The sequence below is a fragment of the Lactuca virosa genome, chromosome 2 (genome assembly GCF_052849685.1).
Source record: "Lactuca virosa cultivar CGN04683 chromosome 2, Lactuca_virosa_CGN04683_v6, whole genome shotgun sequence".
NCBI classification, from domain to species: domain Eukaryota; kingdom Viridiplantae; phylum Streptophyta; class Magnoliopsida; order Asterales; family Asteraceae; genus Lactuca; species Lactuca virosa.
Genome location: NC_136427.1, coordinates 303,448,586 through 303,472,243, shown reverse-complemented (window position 1 = coordinate 303,472,243; position 23,658 = coordinate 303,448,586). Strand labels below are relative to the sequence as shown.

General features: G+C 36.3%; 1 long non-coding RNA gene across 1 annotated transcript; it reads left to right on the top strand.

Annotated features, from left to right (window-relative positions):
- Positions 1-620: 620 nt before the first annotated feature.
- LOC145157161 (uncharacterized) lies at positions 621-2,141 on the top strand. Its single transcript, XR_013737128.1, has 3 exons — positions 621-1,102; positions 1,225-1,686; positions 1,789-2,141. It is a non-coding gene; the product is annotated as an uncharacterized LOC145157161 (long non-coding RNA).
- The last annotated feature ends 21,517 nt before the right edge of the window (positions 2,142-23,658 follow it).

Below are 23,658 nucleotides of genomic sequence, written 5' to 3'. Positions count from 1 at the left end.
TTAATTATGAAGTTTTGATTCCGGCCCCCTATTTGTAGTGCTTGTGTTCCGCCCTACAATCTCACTTAAAAAGATGATATAACATATGAGATTGAGGAGAACAAATCATATATAAGGCAGAGGAAATCACAGATAACCAAATGGTGTCTGTGATTTATCATATGCCAAATTAGGTAAATTCGTTTTTATGTATTTTATACTTTGAAATCACAATCCAAATGCCGAAATTACATACCATGATTTTGATGGCTATATCTACCGTTTTTTTTTTCTTTTCTTATTTGAAGGAATATTTTCAAAGAATATTCTAGATTTGGTTTTTTCTCTTAAAAGAATAAAGTATTATTTTAAAATTAAGTTCATATAAAAGTAAATTACTGAAATTATACCTTTACTCCCTTTTTTTGCATTTAAATTTCATATTGATTTTCATTTTCATTTTGATTTTCATGTAACTGATTATGATTTTAGAATCCTAACTCACGTTATATATATATATATATATATATATATATATATATATATATATATATATATATATATATATATATATATATATATATAATTTAATTTAAAAATAAAAGAAAAAAATGTTATTGATCTCAAGCCAAAGAGGATGAAGACGGTGACTACAAAATAAGACATTGCATGGATTTATATGGATATAAGAAGATGACCAAGACGGTATGTGAAGAGGATGAAGACGTTAAAGGATTTGAAATCAATTTTCATGGTTTAATAGTGGTATATGAATAGGATGATGACGAGAAGGATCTAAAATTAATTTCAAGGATCGTGGGTTTGGTGATGGTCGTTGGAGGATCTGAAATCGAGCAACAATAAAGAAACTGAACAGAAAAAAGAGCAAATTTCCATCCTTGTTTAGTAGAAATCAAACAAAGGTGTACATCTAATGGTTTCATGTCATCGATGGTGGAGATGGTCCAATGGTTGCAATGGTCTAGTGGTTTTTGACAGCCGATGGTGGATTTACAGTGTAGATCGGCAGGTGGTCTAGTTGTTTCGAGCGGTATGGTGGTGGATCTAAAATCGAGAAACAATTGGTGGTGATTACTGGAGGATCTGAAATCAACCAACAATGGTAAAATTTAGTATAAAAATAGCAAATTCGCCTCATCGAAGTATTAGAAGTTAAACAACAGTGCAGAAATCGAGCAACAATCGAGAAAGGTGACATTAATGTTTTTCTATTTTTATTTTCAGGATTCAAGTCTTCATCATTCTCCCATAGTGCATAGGGTAATCCTCCATCCCTTAATTCAAAAAAAGTTGAAGGTATGAATGTTGATGTTGGTTCCCCTGATCAAGATACACATTTTCATAATTCTCCACCTCTGGTCCAACCTAATCCCACCTCATCCGCTACTTCTCCAAACCTTAACAACCAGATCCTCACATCACTTAACACACTGATTGGGTTATCTCAACTCTTTTCAGATCGATTGGATCATCTCGAGGCTGACGTTGCTGAAATCAAACAAGTTGTGTGACCCCCTAACACTTTCGCCTTTGTTCATCCTCCTCCTCCCAACAATCATCCGCCACCGCCACCACCTCCTCCAACACATCCTCCACCTCCTCTTCATCCCTCAAATCTACTTTCTGATGGGATATGAGCCATCGTCAAAGACCAAATCGGGACAACAGAAGCAACAATATTTTCTGGTATGTGGACTTGTAACAACTAGCTATGACACAAACAATCTATGCAACTTTATGGACTTAATAGAACGAATCATGCCTTCGTGTTTTTCTTCGACTTCTTAGGTCTCGCCAGTTAATCGAACTTGAGAACCCAACATAGATTTCCTCTCTTGTGATCACACCCAAGACGCAAAACACCAACAGGTTTGAAAGTAACTCAAGAACAAGCAGGAATACGACTCGATTAAAGAATCAGGCAACAACCACGACGTGGAAAACGATGTACCACAACGTGGCGAACGAGATCTAACTATTATAGGGTTTTTCTTTAGATTTTCAAACTTTGGTGGTGAAAGACTAATTTCTTATGCATCAAAAACCAGATTTTGACACTTTCTATATATAGGGAGGTGATTTGAAACCCTATAGATAATTAATTACCAAATATAGTTGTAATTATCTACGCTTTTGGTAATCAACCAAGTATCAAATCATTCTAGAATATTCCATATTATTTATATTTCTGATAAATTAATTAAACTATTAATTAATTAACAAAACAAGTCCCTAAAATAAATATCTTTTAGTTCTTCTTTACTCTCCTCTTGCGTGTAACCCAAAAAGACACTACTATTTATAGTAATATTACCGGCTAGTTATGTGAAAGACCCTCACTTTCGTATTTCTGAAAGACCCAAACTTTCATACTTTGACAGTATAGTTATTCCAAAACATGCTACATGCATATTTATAAAACAATATCTTACATTGATAAAGTGATTACAAAAGATTCGATACAAACCGACTAAGTTTTATTATTTTACATAACTACCCAGGATATTGTAATTTTTTTATACAAACATAAACCGAAATACAAAAGTAATATTACAACTATTCTAAACCTTCCAACAGTATATGACTATACTGGTTACTTATTCCCTGCAAATTTGTTAAACATTGAGAGGGTAAGCGGTGACGCTTAGTGAGTTCAATAATAGATACAATATAACGTTATGCCATATATATATATATATATATATATATATATATATATATATATACTTCAATATGGCAGAAGCAAAGAGGAACAATGAACAACAAAGGCATATGTGAATCATGTGACAAACTTTCAATATTAATCATTGATTTGATTCAAAAATATACAATCAATGAGACATAACAATTTCCATACTTGATATACATCAATAAAGCTTTGGCCCAAATGGCACAGAAGACATACACTTTCTGATTAAACATTTTGGTAGATTTCAGGCTTTCAGCCCTGTCTAACCTTCTGCCAATGCCATAGAATAGAAGTCATTCTCTTACGGAGACATGCTCTACATGGCCAGAGGCTACATACCAGTACCATTGTGAATCTAAGTCCTTTCACTGATCACATGGTCAAAGGTATAACTTTGCTACTAAAAATAGCGAATAAAAATAACACGGGAAAATAACCCGGAATAATAACACTGAAAAACACATAGCACATATAACACATAACATACAATTGTTCCTATATATTAAACTCACCTTGAAATAACCGGGGGTCAAAATAATAATTTGTGCAGCATTTCGACTCTAAATATGACTTTATTCGTTGAAAACCGGGAGATTTATTGAAAAACCGGGAGATTTATTGAAAAACCGGGCTCTACGAAGGTAGAGATTCAAACCGAAAAGATAAATTTTTCGGGCTTCTCGGGAACTTCGGGACGTGTTTCGGGTGCTAAAAATGATATCGGGGCTTCGGGGGATGTCAAAATAATAAAAATATGGATTTAGGGGTGAAAAATGGCAAAAATCCCATTTTACCCGGGTAATCTCGCAAGTCTCCTATTTATAGGGGTGAGGTCCGAAGGTCGGCCGAGAAGAGGCGGTGCCAGCGAGGGGCTCGGACGCGACACGCGTCGCACATGTGAAGGCAGCAGGTGGCAGGCTGCGAGGGTCTCCAGGTGTCTCGCATGCGAGGGGCCAGCGAGGCTCGGAAGGACACGCGGCTCGTGCGAGAGCTCGCCACCGAAGCCATACGTGTAGTCAGAGGATTGGACCGCAGCTCGGACTCGGAAGGATCGCGACACGCGTCGGACACGAAGCAGGTGACTCACCAAGATCGGATGACGTGGCATGCTTATCGCGAAAATTCTCGGAAATTGTGTCCAATCTTGTAAAATCCATAACTTTCTCATACGGGCTCCGTTTTTGACGTTCTTTATATGCACGCGTAGGGAAAATTATGCTCTACAACTTTTGTTTAGACTTCATCGGAAAATTTTGAATTTATTTTAATATTATTATTTTTAACAGACCAGGGCTGGTAAATCCGTTAAAAATTCATAACTTCTTCATCCGACGTCCGTTTTCGTCAGACTTTTTACCGTTGTACTGCTAATGACGAGACTTTCGATTCTCATTTAGGTTGTGTCGGCTAAAAATCACTCGATCTAAAATTCGAGTTTTTAGATGTCTACTGCTAAGCTGAAACTTAGAAAAATCATAACTTCCTCATACGAAGTCAGATTTTGGCGTTCTTTTGATCAAAATTCTTGGTTTAACGAATACTAAGACTTCCATTTAGATCACTAAGGCTAAAAAGTAGTTTATCAAAAACTCACTTTTTACATCATTCGGCGCTGTGCCGGTTTTGTCGCGGATCTTCGATTGGTCATAACTTATTCGTTATAACTTGGATTTCGATGAGGTTTTCGCCTAAATGTTTCTAACGAGATTATCTACAAATTTCAATAATAAAATTTTACTTATTTCAAATTTTATATTTTTCGTTAAATTTCACTATTTGGCTTTTAATTGGAATCTCATAAGACTTCCAATATTTTATGAGTGATTCTAAACATAGTTTTACTTCATTTCTAGTAAAAACTATCTGTTAGAACTCAACACTCAATTTCACATAATATTTCATAATATTATTAACTTTTCAAATTACATAACACGATTTCAAAACATGTATGTTACAAATACCTCCTCATTTTGAGGATTTCGTCCCCGAAATCACAACGATTAGACAAATGAGGATATTTCGCTCTTATCTCATTCTTATTTTTCCTAAGTATAGTTTGGGCCTCGATGGTGTTTCCACTTGACAAGCACCAACTTCACTTCTTTATTACGTAGATTAGTCGTTCTTTCATTTACGATCTTTTCAGGGTTTTCTACATATCTTAACTTATTATCCAATTTCTCTTAGGATAACGGAATCGCTTCATCATATACGCTCAAGCATTTGCACAGATAACTCACATGAAATACATCATGAATACCTGCCAAATCTTCAAGCAATTTCCAAGCGATATGCTTGTTGACCAATTCTCTACATATTTTTGAAAAGTCCAACAAATCTAGGACTCAATCTCCTTTTCTTCTCAAATTTCATAATACCTTTCCACGGGGATACCTTCAGTATCACTCACTTGGAATTCTATGGGTCGTCTTCTCTTTACTAATAGGACTTTTGTCGATCATGGGCCACTTTTATTCTTTCTCGTATAATTTGAATCTTATCAGTGGTGTCTTGAATCATTTCAGGACCACCAAGGATTTTCTGTCCTACATTATGCCAACATAATGGTGTTCACAGTTACTATCGAACTCTAAGACACATGCACGAAGCATATCTTCTACTGTTTGGATTGTTCTCTCCGTCCAACCATCTGTCTGGGTATGATAAGCTGTGTTGAGAGCAACTCGAGATCCCAATTCACATTTCATACTTGCCTAAAAGTGAGAAGTGAGGCAAGTATCACGATCGGAAATAATCTTTAGTGGCACACCATGTCTCGCGATGATTTCGTCTAAGTAAACTTGTGCGTATTTCTCCATTAGAACCGTTGTATGTATGGCGAGAAAATATGCACTCTTAGTCAGCTGGTCGACAATTACCCAAATGTTATCATTTTATATAGCAGTCTTTGGCAATTAGAGTAGCACCAGGCATATGGTCAATTCGGAATTCTGCTTGCCTATCCGGAGGTATTCCAGGTAAATCTTCGGGAAGATCATCAAGATTTTTATTAATAATGGAAACATCATTTATAGTTTTCTTCCCCTTTCTTGAGATATCAACTGCATTAGCCGGATAAGTAGAATATCCCTTCGTTATAAATTTACGAGTTTTTAAGAAAAAAGTTATTATTTTCAACGTAGACATAAATAGAATCCTCTTCTTCAATAGGGATGCATACTATCTCTTCATAGCACAAAATTTTTGTTTGGTTCTTTGACAACCAATCCATGCCGAGAATAATATCAAAGTTGGGCAAGGAGATAGGAATTAGGTTCGCAAGAAGATTATAACCTTCAATTCCTATGACACTATCTCTATAGACTTTATCAGCAAGTAATGATATATTTCCTATGTTATCTATATGAAATGATTGGACAATTGTGTAACAAGCAATTTGAAAAGAATGTGCGAATTTATAAGGCACAAAAGAATCTGAGGCATCACAATCAAATAAGATGTGAGCAGATCTAAAGTTTACGAGAAAATTACTAATCACAACATTCGAGTCCTAACTTACTTCTTCTGTGGTAATCTAAAATGTACGATATTTAACTTTTGGTTTGCCAAACGATTGTCAAACTCTTTAAACTTCTTAGTTACTAGCGGTGCTCAAACCTGCACCCGCTCATCATTCTCTATTGGGCCTTCGATCCTAATCTTTGAGTTAAAACTCAATTCTCATTGCAGACTCCTGCTCCTTCTTGGTTTATAGACTAAACCCAAGATAAGGCCTTTACTTTTGCTATAACAACAACTCGAATGGTCTTATTCTAATGACCTTTGATTTTATATCACACAAGACACATAACGAACCAAACTCTTGTATTAGAATCAGATCGAATAAATCGAGCTGATGGAATAGAGAAAACAAAAAGAGTTTGATCAACACGTGGATGCTTCAGAACAGAAAGAATAGCACCACGTATCTCTAATTCGTGCTTTCGGACATACACATCAATTTTGTCAAATGACAGAATATTTCGATTGATTACGAAATCACGGATTTCATACTGTAATCCTTCCATGAATAACTAAATTCTTCATCGCCTTCATAACAGGTAACATCTCTAGTTAGTGGTTGCTCAATTCTTTAATGAAGATTGTTATATTTCTATTGACCATCTCGACCATCTCCTTCTTGACTGAAGTTTCGTCATTACTCAATACATGGATTTCTAAACCAATCAACTTTATCTTTGTAGATTTATATTAATCGGACTCCACTCTTTATGACATTAAGATTTGAACGATAATTATATTTTTAGTCATTACCGAAACGAAGGTAACGACACACATGAATAAAACGGAATCATTTACTAGCTTCTTGGTAACCTTGTGACTATTCCTGATCCAAGCGTGAGTCCTGTGCTTCCAGTAGTATAGGCCTCTACTACTATTCACACCTACTCATACTCGTCCCAAGTATTGTCTTGCAATTCCCAAGTCACCATTCAAAAGTTTTCACAAAGCAACTTTTCACACCTGAGTGTGTTCAAACAAGTACATACAACAATTCCACCTAGACTCAACTAGGGTTTTCGCGTTTCTATCAAACATATCTTGGATTACTTATACTCGTCTTCTAAGATTCTTCTCACGCATATGCTCGATCTAGCATATTCTAATACTTTTTCATAGGTCGATAGAATTTTACTTCCAATTCTTCATATAAATTCTTTCTCGGGTAGTGTCTACTCTGCAAGACATACTACACCCTAAATTTACTCTACCAGTGTAGAGACAAACGGTTTTCAACTACTTGCATCATCTTCTAACTTATGTAATTCACCATGCACATTTGTTGGTTTCATTATCCTTCCATGACATCGTTATTCTTGTATCTGAGTAAGTCTAAGTCTACTTCATAGGAGTCTATCCTAAGAAGTCTGCATTATAGCTACATCTCAGCAAGCTCTACTAGCTTCAACTTGGTTCTCTACCATTCCTAACTACAAAATTTCTTCTCATACAATCCTATGGGTGTATTGTTTCTTCAACTAAGCATTCTACCTTACTCAAACAAGTAAGTTACTTAACCTTTTATTACTAAATGACTTAATTCACCATCCTAATCATGTATGTTAAAGTCGGCTTAACACACAATGGAACTTCCATGAGGATGTGATAGAAGTCAATCATCACTCAGTATTATTAAATACTAAGTCTGAGCATCATGTATAAAGTTACTACTTGAACTACATACTACATCACAAAGTCTTGGCCTATTGAGTCTGAAAAACTTCATTAGCCTTTCCTTTGATCTTCATTTAATTCTTCTAAATCTTGTACCACATTAATTTCAATACTGTTGAAGTATTTGTTGGGTTTTCAGCATTCTAACACTTCCTAAGTGTACATGCAACCCTAATAAACCTTGGATCTATGTTTGTCTAAGGTACATGCAAAATATTATTTTCCAAGGTTTATAACCTATCTAGCATGGCATGGGGTACTTTTAAACATAAAAGGACTAGATGAATTACATACCTTTTGTTGATTGTTGATTCCTTGGAGTTTGAGAGCCAAGCACCAATAATGTGAATGCCTCAAATGGAAATCACAAATCACCACAAACTTGGAAAATGTATGAGAGAGAATACTAACTCTTAGATTTCAGCCACCACTATTACACACACACTTAGTGTCTTTTTCATGCAACATAAGCTTGTTTATATAGTGTACATGGTTAGGGTGAAACCCTAATAACCCATGTCTTTTCCTCTTCCAAGGATCCATGGGTAAAAGCTCCATGGATCATCCATGGACTTCCATATAAGCTTAGCCCATTAACAAATGAGCATTAGCCCACACCATATAAATACAATAGCCCATGATTTAATTAGTCACCATTTGATCACTGAATTAATTCATAATTAATTCAAGATTAAAACTAATTAAATAACATGACTTTATATTAATATATTATAACTTATAATATATTAATAAATCGTAAGTATACAATTCTCATAAAATTATCCATAAACAGTTTGGGTGAAGTGCAACCCAAATGGACCATGCCGGGTCGGGTCAAGTATATACCAAATAAGTTATGGACTTAGACACCTTATCCAACAGTCTCCCACTTGGATAAGTCTAATAACTGTATTTGCGTATGTTACTTCAGGAACCAACCAGCAATCGTAGCTCTCGAAAACTCTGTTGAACTATGAAGCGCCATTTTAGATAAGTGATCATATAATCCTCTGTTCTCATGATATCAGCCGGACAAATACATGGAACAACGTCGTACTTATTGTCCAGCAGTTTGTTTCCCGATTTCCGATTTGTTTGACAAAGAACTAAATTGAACACATCAATTAGGTTCTGACCGGGCCCGGTACATAGGTCAAAACAAAATCATCGAGGGGCCCAGATATCGCTTCTAATCCTCCAAGGACTAGAAGGAACAGATAAACTTCGACTCATATACTTGTTTCTACTACTTGTTGAATTATACACAAAGGCACGTTTTATAACATCAAGTTACTGATGCGTTTACGTGCAATCAATGCACAACCAATTCATAGGTAACAACTCATATCTCTAGGTTTGAAGACTTATATGATATTACCGTCTCACGATCACTCGAGATAAATTCCATGAAGTGATACAAGTGAGCGTGGGTTGAATCCAATACTCATAACTTATGAGCACTCATGAGTGTTGTAGCCATGTCCAACATCTTAGACCTCTACAACCAACTCATGACAGTCTTAATTCATATCTACTTCCAACATATGACCGACTGTGGATGGTTTGAATAACTTAATCATTCGGAAAGAATAACCTAGTTATTATGGAAGTCAAAACATGCAAAGAAAAACATAATAATAATCGAATCCAATATGGTCTCAGAACCCTTTTGAATATAAATAAAACCACCTTTTATTTATCACCATATTGATTACACATTATTCATTGTATAATGTTTCAAATAATCAACTTAATACTTGAACAAAAACAACAGTCGTCCCATGCTCCTAGCACGTACACTTTGTTTTTCTAAACAATAGTTATGCCATACTCCAAGTATGCACACTATGTTTGTCTATGATCTTTACTTTGTGAAATAGATCAATTGAACATGATTCCAATGATGCTCATTTCACAATCCCAAATCCTTATTGTAAATGTAAGAATTCCTAATTCCTACCATTTACCAAAAAAAAAAAACTGTTAGATTTTAAACTTATATGCACTGATCCTCTCTTAATGATTATGCACAAGGTCACCAAAACCTTGTCATCAGTCATTACAGAGGATTCCAAAGGAGATCATCTCTATGGAAACGAACTCTCATATTCAAAGTACATTGCTTTGAACATCCTTCTTGCATAAAAGTTTCTAACTTTCTCATAGATTCTTAATATCCAACTCCCAATATGGAAAATTTCCATATTCCTATTTTGATTATCATATCTGAACAAGAGCTACCTCTTTTCAGAATATATCCATATGGTCCTTCCAAAATTTAACACTATACTTCCAACTGTCCCTGAGCAACCAATCTTTGGTGAGCCTTAGATAGTCCTCGACAATTGCTTAATCATTTTAGTCTTATCCAATTCTAGACTTTTCCCTTCTTAATGCCCTAAGCATTTGGAAAATTTAGAAAGGATAAATATTATAGCACATGAAATCGATCCTATATCTGAAGCATATGGGACACGATTCATGATGTCTCACATAAAGACATGATACTAGACCAGTCTTTTGCTACAATAAGGGTGAATATTATAGCACATGAAATCGATCGTATATCCGAAGTATATGGAACACGATTCATGATAAAGACATGATACTAGACCAGTCTTTTGCTACAATATTTTTTATTTGCCATGTTTTCAAAATTTAACTATGAAGAGGGATGCCGTAATCATAATCGAATTTTGATAACGCAATATATATAGAATTTCTTTAATTTGAACCATTCCAACATAAAATACATATATATATCCTTGACTAAAGATGATTAAAAACTCAATCTAAGCTTTTAGAATTGAAATGAAGTATAATTTCCTCTCCCTTAATTATAGCAAAACAACTTTTCAACCCCTACAACTTTACGAATTGAAACTTTTGGTTTTCTATAATTAACATTGCTAACTTGCAACGCTAAACATAATAATCATGCTCCCACTAACATGATGATTATCAGCATAACACTTATGCTCCCACTAGCTCTGACATATTTCCAGAAATCAGCTGGACTTCTGAAATTTAGATTCGTACACCCTTTCTTAGATAGCTCACATGTGTGTCTAAACAATTTCTAGAACTATGAAAAGGGATGCCGTAATCATAGTCTTAATTGTTTAGACCTTTGCCATTTCTCACAAGTCCATGTTAGTGTGCCGGTTAACCACACACGCTCCACTAACGACTTTGAGAATGCAAACATCACAATTGCTATCTACTTAAAATCTTCTTAGTGAAAGCATTTCCTCACCATCATTTTCATGAATCGGAGAGAAACCTTATGACACTTAGATTTTATAGTGTATGAGTTCCTATCCATGTGAATTTGTCAAAACCATAATCACAAGACAAGGTTAGTAACAAATTCAGCCTTACATGGATTGAACTTGTTCAATCTTAATTTCTTGTCATCTGGTAGCACAAGGCCCACCAATGCTTCCAAGCTGTTATGCACACAGTTTAGAACTAACAGAACTCATATGCATAGTCAACTTAATAGGAACAGACACAGAAACAAGAATTATGTCAACTTAATAGGTTTCAAACCTTAAGTCGTGTGCTAGTGATAAAACTCAGGTTTTACTCTTGATTAAATCTTGAAATCCTTTCAGGATCTTTAAGACTCCCACTGTCCTCTTGACATATAAGTTTCCCTAGTCAAGAACCATTCCTTGACAAAACAAATATTCAAGGGATAGTGCAGATTCTTATTAAGATAAACACTTCACACAATTGGTCTTAGTTGGTCTTTGTCTTATCCAAGACATCACAACTTACCAATTTCAAATGTACAGGAGTAGAAAACATTTTACACTACATTTGATAAGTGTTTTAAACCTTACTTTATGTCACTCAATGTTACAATCTTGGAGTATGACTCTGAGAGTTGTTTTGGAACGAAGTATGATCCATCTTCTTGATTTTAACCATTCCAACAATTCATGACCCCCCATCTTAGTCATAACAATGCACTAAGATGTCCTTAGAGTATGAATTTGTGATATGGTTTCATAATCATTAAGATGATCATAAAACCATGTATGATCCATCTTTTTGATTTTAACCATTCCAACCATTCATGACCCCTCATCTTAGTCATAACAATGCACTAAGATGTCCTTAGAGTATGAATTTGTGATATGGTTTCATAATCATTAAGATGATCATAAAAACATGATACTAAAGTACTCTCCCATCTTTTCAGATTTGGGAAACTTTTATCTTTCTGCCAAATTTGATTCTTCTCATCCGCTCTGCCATACATTGAAACTTTTCCAATGTTACAGAATTATACTTAACCTTATAAGTATAACCATATTTACTAATATTTAGAAAATCATGACGAATTGATCTTTATGGTGGACCTTGACCAGCACACACCCAGTGTACCTAATTCCTTAGTCCTTCAATTGACTCACATATGCATGTGATCAATGAATTAGTCTCAATTTTACAAAGATGAAAATTCTCATTCATCATACAATACAACTTGTATGATTCCAAGTTTCTGTCTAACTGAAGCTTGGGTGATGAGAACCTTTCCTCATTTGGTAAATTCAGACACTACCACATATGAGAGAATCAAACTCATATTTCCAATATTGCTAGAAACATACAAACATCAATTTTCCATAAATGCCATTGTAAGGGGATATAATATATAACTAAACAAAACTTTTATTTCTTTATTAAAATGCGGAAAAATATTCCTTACAATGCATCTTCAAATGAAAACTATGATATTACATATTTCCTAGCAATCTATCATAACTTTTAAGTAGTAGCTCAAAAATCTGTTCCTCGAACCATACGATAGAAATCCATCTTCGTGATCGGATTCAGCACACTCTTATTTTAACCTTCCTTTTGCTCGATCCTGCTAAACATCAAGATGCAACCTAGTCACATCATGTAATAAGAATCAACAATTAGGAACTTTAACAAAGTTAGATAGTGGACTTACCTGAAGCCGAGTCAAACATTTTGTCTCTACTTGCTTTCAAATATTTCAGGTATTCAGGGCAGCTTCGCTTCCAATGTCCCTTCTCATGACAATAAAAACATATAGACTCTTTGGGAATGGTACACGAGACAATCATAGACTTAGCCTTTCCCTTTACCTTTTGGTCAACCGGGTTGACCAAGGCCGATCTCTTTCCATTGGGACGAGAAAGCTTTTCTGGACTTCCAATGTTACCATTGTCCATGTCCATGGAAGTTTGAGAATTAGACCTTCCATCAATATTTGTTTGACCATTGCGCCAAATCATTGCTGATTCAGCAGCAACAAGCAAATAAGAAAGATCTATTAGGGTCATGTCGTGATCTGTCATATGGTAGTCTTTAATAAACTCACTATATGACTCAGGAAGCGACTGAAGAACCCAGTCAACAGCGAACTTCCTTGAAATAACAGCACCCAACATTCTCAACCTGTCTATGTGTGACTTCATTCCTAAGACATGAGTGCACACAGGTCTTCCATCTTTATGTTTCATTTCTAGTAAAGCTTGAGTGATCTTGAACCTTTCAAGTCTTCGGGCTTGTGGGTCAGGGAGAATAAATGGAGGAGGTGGGGGGAGTGAAGCATGATGTTGATGGACATCATCTTCAAGAGGAAAGCTTGTTTCAAGCGATTTGGGAAGATCATAGTTGTCTGAACCAGACATCTACAATGGGAGAAAATCAAGTTAGTTGATTCAAGTCCTTAATATAACACCCAATATGAAATATTAAGGCTAGGACCCAACACAATATTTTATAACTTGGAAGAGGGATGCCGTAATCCAAGCTATAAAATATTTGAAGGTAGGTGAATGACGATTCACCAATTTCCACCATGAAAAACGAAATAATTTATTAGGTTTTAATTGGATTTGAAACTCCTAGTTCTTTTGAGATTCATTGAACTTTTCAATGGCATGTTTCAATCTCGATTGTGCCCTTCAAGTTTTGTGACTGGGATGCCGAGGATCACAAAACAAGGTGTGAATAACCATGCAAACTCACTTGGTACCCTTAATATTATCACCTAATCGATGTGTCGGTTAACCACACACGCTCCACCGATCTATGATAAACATTAAGTCACCCTTCGTGATCCTTACTAGTCCAAGTTAGTGTGCCGGTTAACCACACACGCTCCACCAACGACTTGGTAAGGTACAAAGTGTGAATTTCATGGGTTAGCACCATATTCACATTTTCCTAAAGTAACTAAGATTGAGAATTTATAAAAGGTTTAGTTACTTTATAATATTCATTATACTTTTAATGAGAATTTAAAGTCATTGTCCTACCCGTTCGGCTAACGACCCTCCACCGATCAAGGAAGCGGTGGGTGAGAATGGACACCCATTAAGTTGCCATTTTATAGGCAACAACCTTATACCCCCCTTATAGACCGGCTTCGTGAATGAGGCCTACTAACGGTAAAATGACTTGATCTTATACATATATATATAATAATTAACCATTAATGTTATAAATAGTATAAGGGTTGAATTTTAACTTTTAAAACTCTAAGGGTTTGGAATTAAAGTTTATTAAAGTGTGTGAAACTTTACAAATTCCAAAACTTGAGGGCAAGTTTTGTACTATCCAAAGCTTTTCATTTCATAACTTATGAATTAAAGGTTCATAAAAATGAAGACTCTTCATTTTATGTAACTTATGTGTTTTAAGTGTGTGTTTAAAAGAAGTGACCTTTGGATATCCATAACTTGAGGACAAATTATGGACTCCATTAAAACACATAAATGATCAAGAATTAGTCCATTTCCAGCAGCAAAAGTCGAAAATATGCATTCTGAGGCTCCTACTCGCCGAGTGCACGAACCTACTCGGCGAGTAAGATGAGTTTACACATGAACTCGGCGAGTCCCCCCATGGACTCGGCGAGTTCATCAGTCAGACAGCAAAAAAAATCGACTTTTTATCACTATTTTGCATCAAGTATCAAACAAACAAGCCTAGGCTCTGATACCACTGTTGGGTTTTCAGCATTGTAACACTTCCTAAGTGTACATGCAACCCTAATAAACCTTGGATCTATGTTTGTCTAAGGTACATGCAAAATATTATTTTCCAAGGTTTATAACCTATCTAGCATGGCATGGGGTACTTTTAAACATAAAAGGACTAGATGAATTACATACCTTTTGTTGATTGTTGATTCCTTAGAGTTTGAGAGCCAAGCACCAATAATGTGAATGCCTCAAATGGAAATCACAAATCACCACAAACTTGGAAAATGTATGAAAGAGAATACTAACTCTTAGATTTCAGCCACCACTATTACACACACACTTAGTGTCTTTTTCATGCAACATAAGCTTGTTTATATAGTGTACATGGTTAGGGTGAAACCCTAATAACCCATGTCTTTTCCTCTTCCAAGGATCCATGGGTAAAAGCTCCATGGATCATCCATGGACTTCCATATAAGCTTAGCCCATTAACAAATGAGCATTAGCCCACACCATATAAATACAATAGCCCATGATTTAATTAGTCACCATTTGATCACTGAATTAATTCATAATTAATTCAAGATTAAAACTAATTAAATAACATGACTTTATATTAATATATTATAACTTATAATATAAATTAATAAATCGTAAGTATACAATTCTCATAAAATTATCCATAAACAGTTTGGGTGAAGTCCAACAGTATTTATCACCATCTTCGGTTCTTCCGATTCTATAAACAATCACTGCTTCAATCAGGACAACGGTGGAACAACTTCATGGATTTGTACCAACACATTTATCTCGCCCAAATGTGTTTCAAACGTACATCATTCTTCTAAAGATGTTATTATTTCATCAAATTTATACTTTGAATGTACAACACCACTCTATTGGTATTAATACACTATTTACGATTTCACTTGGTAAATATTATTTTACGATATCCCTCGATCGTTTATCTACAAACTTATCGATGTCGACTATCATAGGTCTCTTTATCACTTCGAAAAGTTTCATGTAAATTCTAATACAGAAATTCTTAGAATTCTAAGCATAAAATTTTCTCTTCTAAATCAAGGTCGGCAACAGACCGTAAACTCTCTTAAATAATAGCAATAAGGCAAGCAACCTAAGGTATGCTATATGCATTTATCATTTAGCACATATTAGAATATAAAGCATATCTCCTCTTAATATTCTAGTGCTTGTTTCCATTTCGGTATTCAACCTAAGTATACCAGATACACATCGTATCATCTTCACTTAATAATTCATGTTTAAGTCTAGAAATTCTCAAAATTCCTAGTTCACTTAAACTAATTCTCTGAAAATTTTGAAGTAACTTAATATCTTAGAATAGTAGGGTTTATCACTACTCAATACCCCACTTAAGTATTTCCTATGGTTTGTATCCATATACTCCTAATGAATTCATTCATATATTGAACTTCCAATAGTTTAAGTCTAAATACCAATCCATGGAATTTAGTTCACTTAAACTACTGCTCTGATACCATGATTGAAAGACCCTCACTTTCGTATTTCTGAAAGACCCAAACTTTCATACTTTGACAATATAGTTATTCCAAAACATGCTACATGCATATTTATAAAACAATATCTTACATTGATAAAGTGATTACAAAAGATTCGATACAAACCGACTAAGTTTTATTATTTTACATAACTACCTAGGATATTGTAATTTTTTTATACAAACATAAACCGAAATACAAAAGTAATATTACAACTATTCTAAACTTTCTAACAGTATATGACTATACTGGTTACTTATTCCCTGCAAATTTGTTAAACATTGAGAGGGTAAGCGGTGACGCTTAGTGAGTTTAATAATAAATACAATATAACGTTATGCCATACATATATATATATATATATATATATATATATATATATATATATATATATATACACTTCAATATGGCAGAAGCAAAGAGGAACAAGGAACAACAAAGGCATATGTGAATCATGTGACAAACTTTCCATATTAATCATTGATTTGATTCAAAAATATACAATCAATGAGACATAACAATTTCCATACTTGATATACATCAATAAAGCTTTGGCCCAAATGGCGCAGAAGACATACACTTTCTGATTAAACATTTTGGTAGATTTCAGGCTTTCAGCCCTGTCTAACCTTCTGCCAATGCCATAGAATAGAAGTCATTCTCTTACGGAGACATGCTCTACATGGCCAGAGGCTACATACCAGTACCAATGTGAATCTAAGTCCTTTCACTGATCACATGGTCAAAGGTATAACTTTGCTACTAAAAATAGCGAATAAAAATAACACGGGAAAATAACCCAGAATAATAACACTGAAAAGCACATAGCACATATAACACATAACATACAATTGTTCCTATATATTAAACTCACCTTGAAATAACCGGGGGTCAAAATAATAATTTGTGCAGCATTTCGACTCTAAATATGACTTTATTCGTTGAAAACCGGGAGATTTATTGAAAAACCAGGAGATTTATTGAAAAACCGGGCTCTACGAAGGTAGAGATTCAAACCGAAAAGATAAATTTTTCGGGCTTCTCGGGAACTTCAGGACGTGTTTCGGGTGCTAAAAATGATATCGGGGCTTCGGGGGATGTCAAAATAATAAAAATATGGATTTAGGGGTGAAAAATGGCAAAAATCCCATTTTACCCGGGTAATCTCGCAAGTCTCCTATTTATAGGGGTGAGGTCCGAAGGTCGGCCGAGAAGAGGCGGTGCCAGCGAGGGGCTCGGACGAGACACGCGTCGCACATATGAAGGCAGCAGGTGGCAGGCTGCGAGGGTCTCCAGGTGTCTCGCATGCGAGGGGCCAGCGAGGCTCGGAAGGACACGCGGCTCGTGCGAGAGCTCGCCACCGAAGCCATACGTGTAGTCAGCGGATTGGACCGCAGCTCGGACTTGGAAGCGACACGCGTCGGACACGAAGCAGGTGACTCACCAAGATCGGATGACGTGGCATGCTTATCGCGAAAATTCTCGGAAATTGTGTCCAATCTTGTAAAATCCATAACTTTCTCATACGGGCTCCGTTTTTTACGTTCTTTATATGCACGCGTAGGGAAAATTATGCTCTACAACTTTTTCGTTTAGACTTCATCGGAAAATTTTGACTTTATTTTAATATTATTATTTTTAACAGACCGGGACTGGTAAATCCGTTAAAAATTCATAACTTTTTCATCCAACGTCCGTTTTCGTCAGACTTAATACCTTTGTACTGCTAATGACGAGACCTTCGATTCTCGTTTAGGTTGTGTCGGCTCAAAATCACTCGATCTAAAATTCGAGTTTTTAGTTGTCTACTGCTAAGCTGAAACTTAGAAAAATCATAACTTCCTCATACGAAGTTAGATTTTGGCGTTCTTTTTATCAAAATTCTCGGTTTAACGAATACTACGACTTCCATTTAGATCACTAAGGCTAAAAAGTAGTTTATCAAAAACTCACTTTTTACGTCATTCGGCGCCGTGCCGGTTTTGTCGCGGATCTTCGATTGGTCATAACTTCTTCGTTATAACTCGGATTTCGATGAGGTTTTCGCCTAAATGTTTCTAACGAGATTATCTACAACGTTCAATAATAAAATTTTACTTATTTCAAATTTTATATTTTTCGTTAAATTTCACTATTTGGCTTTTAATTGGAATCTCATAAGACTTCCAATATTTTATGAGTAATTCTAAACATAGTTTTACTTCATTTCTAGTAAAAACTATCTGTTAGAACTCAACACTCAATTTCACATAATATTTCATAATATTATTAACTTTTCAAATTACATAACACGATTTCAAAACGTGTATGTTACATTATGGTTATGGGTACTAATCTCCATCACCTTCACCACCTCCTCTACATCCTCAACACATCATTGATACTTCTATTGGGTCTGCTGATGATTCCAAAAAGGGGAGAATGAATTTGAGGACTCTTCGTTTTTTGAGGAACAAGTTGGTTATGACTATACTAGAACTAAACTTGTTACAGACTCTAAAGATGAGAAGTAAGAGAGTGATGATGATGATCATAATAACACCGGGGAAGGGCTATTTAGCATTTCATTTCTAGGGGACTTCGTTCATGAAAAGTCTATTTTTACTATTCTTCTAATTACAAACCAACATATAGAGTGCTCTCAGCGTCAGGAGGAGTCATCTGCTCAGGAGAGACTAGAGTTTCATTAGATGATATCGCGGGTATGTTATCTTTTGTTTCCTTCATGCCTTATTATCCGTATATACATATATACATATATATATATATATATATATATATATATATATATATATATATATGTGTGTGTGTGTGTGTGCGCGCTTTTGAATCACGTGCTTGAATGTGTGAAGAGTTATCTTGGTCGAGTTCTCTGTTATTTCCTGGTTGATATTATCAAGGATTGATGTGTATATATATATATATATATATATATATATATATATATATATATATATATACCAATTTTGCATGCCGAGAGTTATGAGTGGGGCACATCTTGTCGAGTTGGATTTAGATGGACAGGTAGATTGTTGTGGGCCATTGATGGAAACAAATCAGGGGTATCGCTTGGAAGATCAGTAGTTAGATTTCAAAAGTGTTGCGTCCCTCAACCGGGATGACGATCGTTTAAGGAAGGAATTTTGGGTCTGGTCGCTATCATTGCTAGGGAAGGAGCAGTAGCAAAAGGATGATGATGGCGGTCGCATGAGCTTGTTCAGACAATTGGAAGTGTCAAATAAATTTAGAAGTTGTATCGGTTAAAGATGGTTAGAATGCATAAATCATTTAGTGATTGGGGTGTAGAATGGTAATCCATCATTTCCGGTAAGGGGAATCATTATTCGTTGCTTCCAGTGAGTTTGGTAGTGTGTAGCTAAGTCCAAGTAGGGGAGAACCGTTTGGATGTCTGAGGGTAGAATCAGGTGTGGAACCCGGGAGAGTTTCACCTCCTAGTTGGGAGAGAAGTCAACTCAAGTGGCATTCTGGATAGAGGTTGTGCAAGGTTGGGAATTTAGAAGCTTTCAACATTAGACTGGTGCATTCATAGTAACGTATAACAGACACGTGGATGGATCCATGTTGAGGGTTGTGTTAGAGCCTCTTTGTCCGTTCTTTTCTGATGAAGGTTTTGGGGTTCGAAGCATGGCCCGAACACCTGATTAGGATATAGACAACATGGGTTCAACTCATGATGATCATGGTTAGCTTGTTAGTTACACAGTAAGACCATGGGGTGGGTCCATGATAGTATGAAAGTACTGTAAGATTACGTGTCATCCATAGCATTCACAAGGTTGACAGGTAGTATGGAAGTGTAGTAGGACTACGGGGCAGCCATAGCATTCACAAGGTTTTCAGGAAGTTGTGGGAGTGTTGTAAGACTACAGGGTAGCCGTAGCACACACATAGATACTAGAATGTCAAGGAAGTGATGTAAGTCTGCGATGTAGTCGTAGCATTCACCAGATTGAGGTAGGCCACGGTAGGAGTGGTCGTTGGGTTGAAAGAGGATCAACGCATGCCTGGGTCGAGGCAGACAGTATTGTCGGAGGATTACTCTTTGTTTGGGATGAGGATCACTGAATCCGAGGCGAGGCTAGGCCTGTAACAACACTCGATTGGGTGAGACCCGTGGGCGAGTCCCATATGGTTATTATAAGGGAGGGTGAGACCCGGTGGAAAATTGGTTGGAGCAAGGTATTGGATCACGTTTAAAGTGGGATGACTCTATGGCCAGTGATTGGTATCTTTGTGATGTTTAGGCTAAGGTAGTCTTTATCAGTTAGACTCTTAGTAGGAGCCTGGTGGTGAGACCAGGTGTGAGACTGTCAGTCTCAGCGGACAATTGGGGATTTGATATCTCAGTTTAGTGGAAGGTTACCGGAGAATTGGAAAATTTCGGATAGAATGCAAGTGTAGATCTTTGGATTTTGGGATACGAGTTATGTACTGGGTTGGAAAATGGAAGAGACTCATATTGGGAGTCATCTTTATATATATATATATATATATATAAAAGATCTTTTCGTCAGCAAATTATGCGTAAGGAATCTGCCTGCTAAAGGTATCAGTTGGATAATTCAGGATCAAAAGGATGTTTTTTAGTTCAGATTGCAGTAAAAGGTCCTAGTGATTGTGTTTCAAGATGGTCCTACCTGTGTGGAGGTTAGGTAAATTCTTGAGGGTTTCAGAGTTATAGCAGTGAGGTGTTGGTTTGTCAGTTAGCGGGCCAATAATTATTCACCATTAAGGTATATGAGTTCTATTAAAGTTAGGCTTCAGTGGTAGCATTGGAAGGTCTCTATGAGTATGCGTCAGCATCTTTGATGGAGCGGGGTTTGAGAGGAATTGGTTAGGATGTCGGGCTGCCAGGAAGGTGTTAAGGAGTGATTTCGAGGACGAAATCTAATTTAAGTGGGGGAGAGTTGTAACACCCTATTTCTAATCATTTCATAATTTGGGGCCGTGACCCGAAGATCAGTTATCATAAGGCTTTGGGCCTTGGGGAAATAGAGATTTAGATTCCTTTGGATATGGGTAATGTGGCTTAGGTGATCCGAGAGTTTGGTTGGTGCTTTTGGAGCCCAAGGGTATAACCATAAAGTGATAGTTCGGGCATTTTATGAATTCTGAATTTAACTTCAAAAAGTTTCAAGGTAAAGGGGAGTTGATAGGATTATAGAGCTTCTCATTACCTTTCTGTGGATATAAGGATCTTCGAAATCGGAGTTGAAACGAAAAAGTTATGACCGTTTGAAGTTAGGGCGGTTTTGGGTTAAGCCGTGTATGCTGGGCGTACTATGCATACCTAGAGTACGTTGGGCGTACGCGATCAATGCCCCAACCCCATTTTCGTGGTTTGAGCCCTATTTAATCTACTTAACTCCCCCAAACCCATTCCATTCTCAGCCTCCACCTCTCCAACACCCTCCCTTGAAACCCTAACCCAATTTTGAGCCTTGTGAGCAAAAGAAGGTGTTATTGAGTGCTTTGGAGTGTTCTTGGTGCATCTTGGAGAAGAAGGATCTCATTATAGAAGTGTTGGTTGCATTAGAGCTTGTATATCCAAACTTTGTTCACCTTGATCTTTCTTCTAGAGGTAAAAAAGCTTGAATCTTGATGATGCATTTGTTAGATCTAGCTAGTTTTGGGTGTTATGAGCTTTTGGTTACTTTAGTGCATAAAGTTTGGATCTTGAAAGTTTGTGACCTTGTTATGGATAAAGTTGGAAACTTTATCCATCTAAACATCATATTGATTCAGATCTAAAGGTTGGAGACTTGGCCTTAATGGATTAAGTTAAAAAAGATTAAATTTTGGTACCTTTGAGACTTAAAGACTAGATCTTGGTTGTTTGGACCATTCTAATGGATAAAGTTGGAAACTTTATCCATTATGCGGTCATTATGAACCTTAAAAATGTGACCTTTGTCCCTAGCTTTCCTCCATGCAGGGTCTTGGATGTCTTAATGGGTTAAGAAGTTAGGGTTTTTGGATGTTGAAGAGTTAATAGCCATACAAGACAATAAAGTTGGAAACTTTATGGTTAAGGATATCATTTGAGGGTTAGATCTGGGTTTTGGACAAAAAATCTTAAAGGATTAAGCTCTTAATGGATTGGGAGGATGGCAACCGCGTACGTTGTGCATACCAAAGGGTACGCTGCACGTACGTGGTCAACCCCTTGACTTCTGATCAAGGCATAGTACGCCCCACCTACGTGTTGAGTACGCCCAACGTACTCAGCTGAGTTGACCCGGTCGACTCGGTTGACTTTTGACTTTGACCAAGTTTGACCTAAGGGTATGTTGGGTAATTTGATTTATAGTTTCAGATTTGGGTTCCTGTTAATTTTATAGGTGACTGGTAGAGATAGCTTTTAGAGGAGTGATTGGTGCAACTATTCTTTTAGACTGTGAGGTGAGTTTTCTTACTATATCCGTGGGGTGAAGGCACCAATGTCAGCCAATTACGTTGTTATGTATAATTGTAAGGTCCTTATTACTAGATCCAAACCAGTGATCAAAACAAACAATAATAAGAATGAGTAGAAGAAAAGAATTATCAAGCAATGCACACGTTCATTCAGAAAAACATCTGGTACACCTTGAAGATACACACACACTGACCGTAAACACTATGATATGTCACCCTGTGACAGACTCTGACACATACTATATATAGGAACAGACTGGCCGTAAACAGGTTTACGACTGTAAACTTGTTTACGGCCGTGAACACAACTCAGCCGTAGACTCACTTCAACAAGCTACAAAACAACTCAAACATGAGCAAGACCCTATAAGACTTATAAAAATGATTGCCTAGCCCAAAACACTACTCTATGACCTATGAATCTCCCCCTTGGTTTGTGGCTAGCATAAGCTCGATCTTCTCTTATCATGGGTTCTCTAGCAGCCTCACGTCCGATCTATCTATTGCCCCCATCTAAAGCCTGTTGGCAATGATCTTTGCAACCATTCCTGTGTACTCTTTAGCGGCTGTCTCCAAGATGTCTGATTTGCAAACTATTTGATGACTTGCCAAGGTGTGAATGTCTCTCTCCCTGAACCTCAGAAGATCCATAGCTTCAGCAAGTCGAAGAACAATGTCACTGTCGGAGAACTTGATAACTGTAGTGGCTGTGGCCTCATCAAAGGCCCAAAATTCCATTTGATCCAGATATCCATCTTGAAAATGTTGAGGAATTGGGATTTCTTTTGTCTGTTTAGTAGCAGGCCACAACACTATC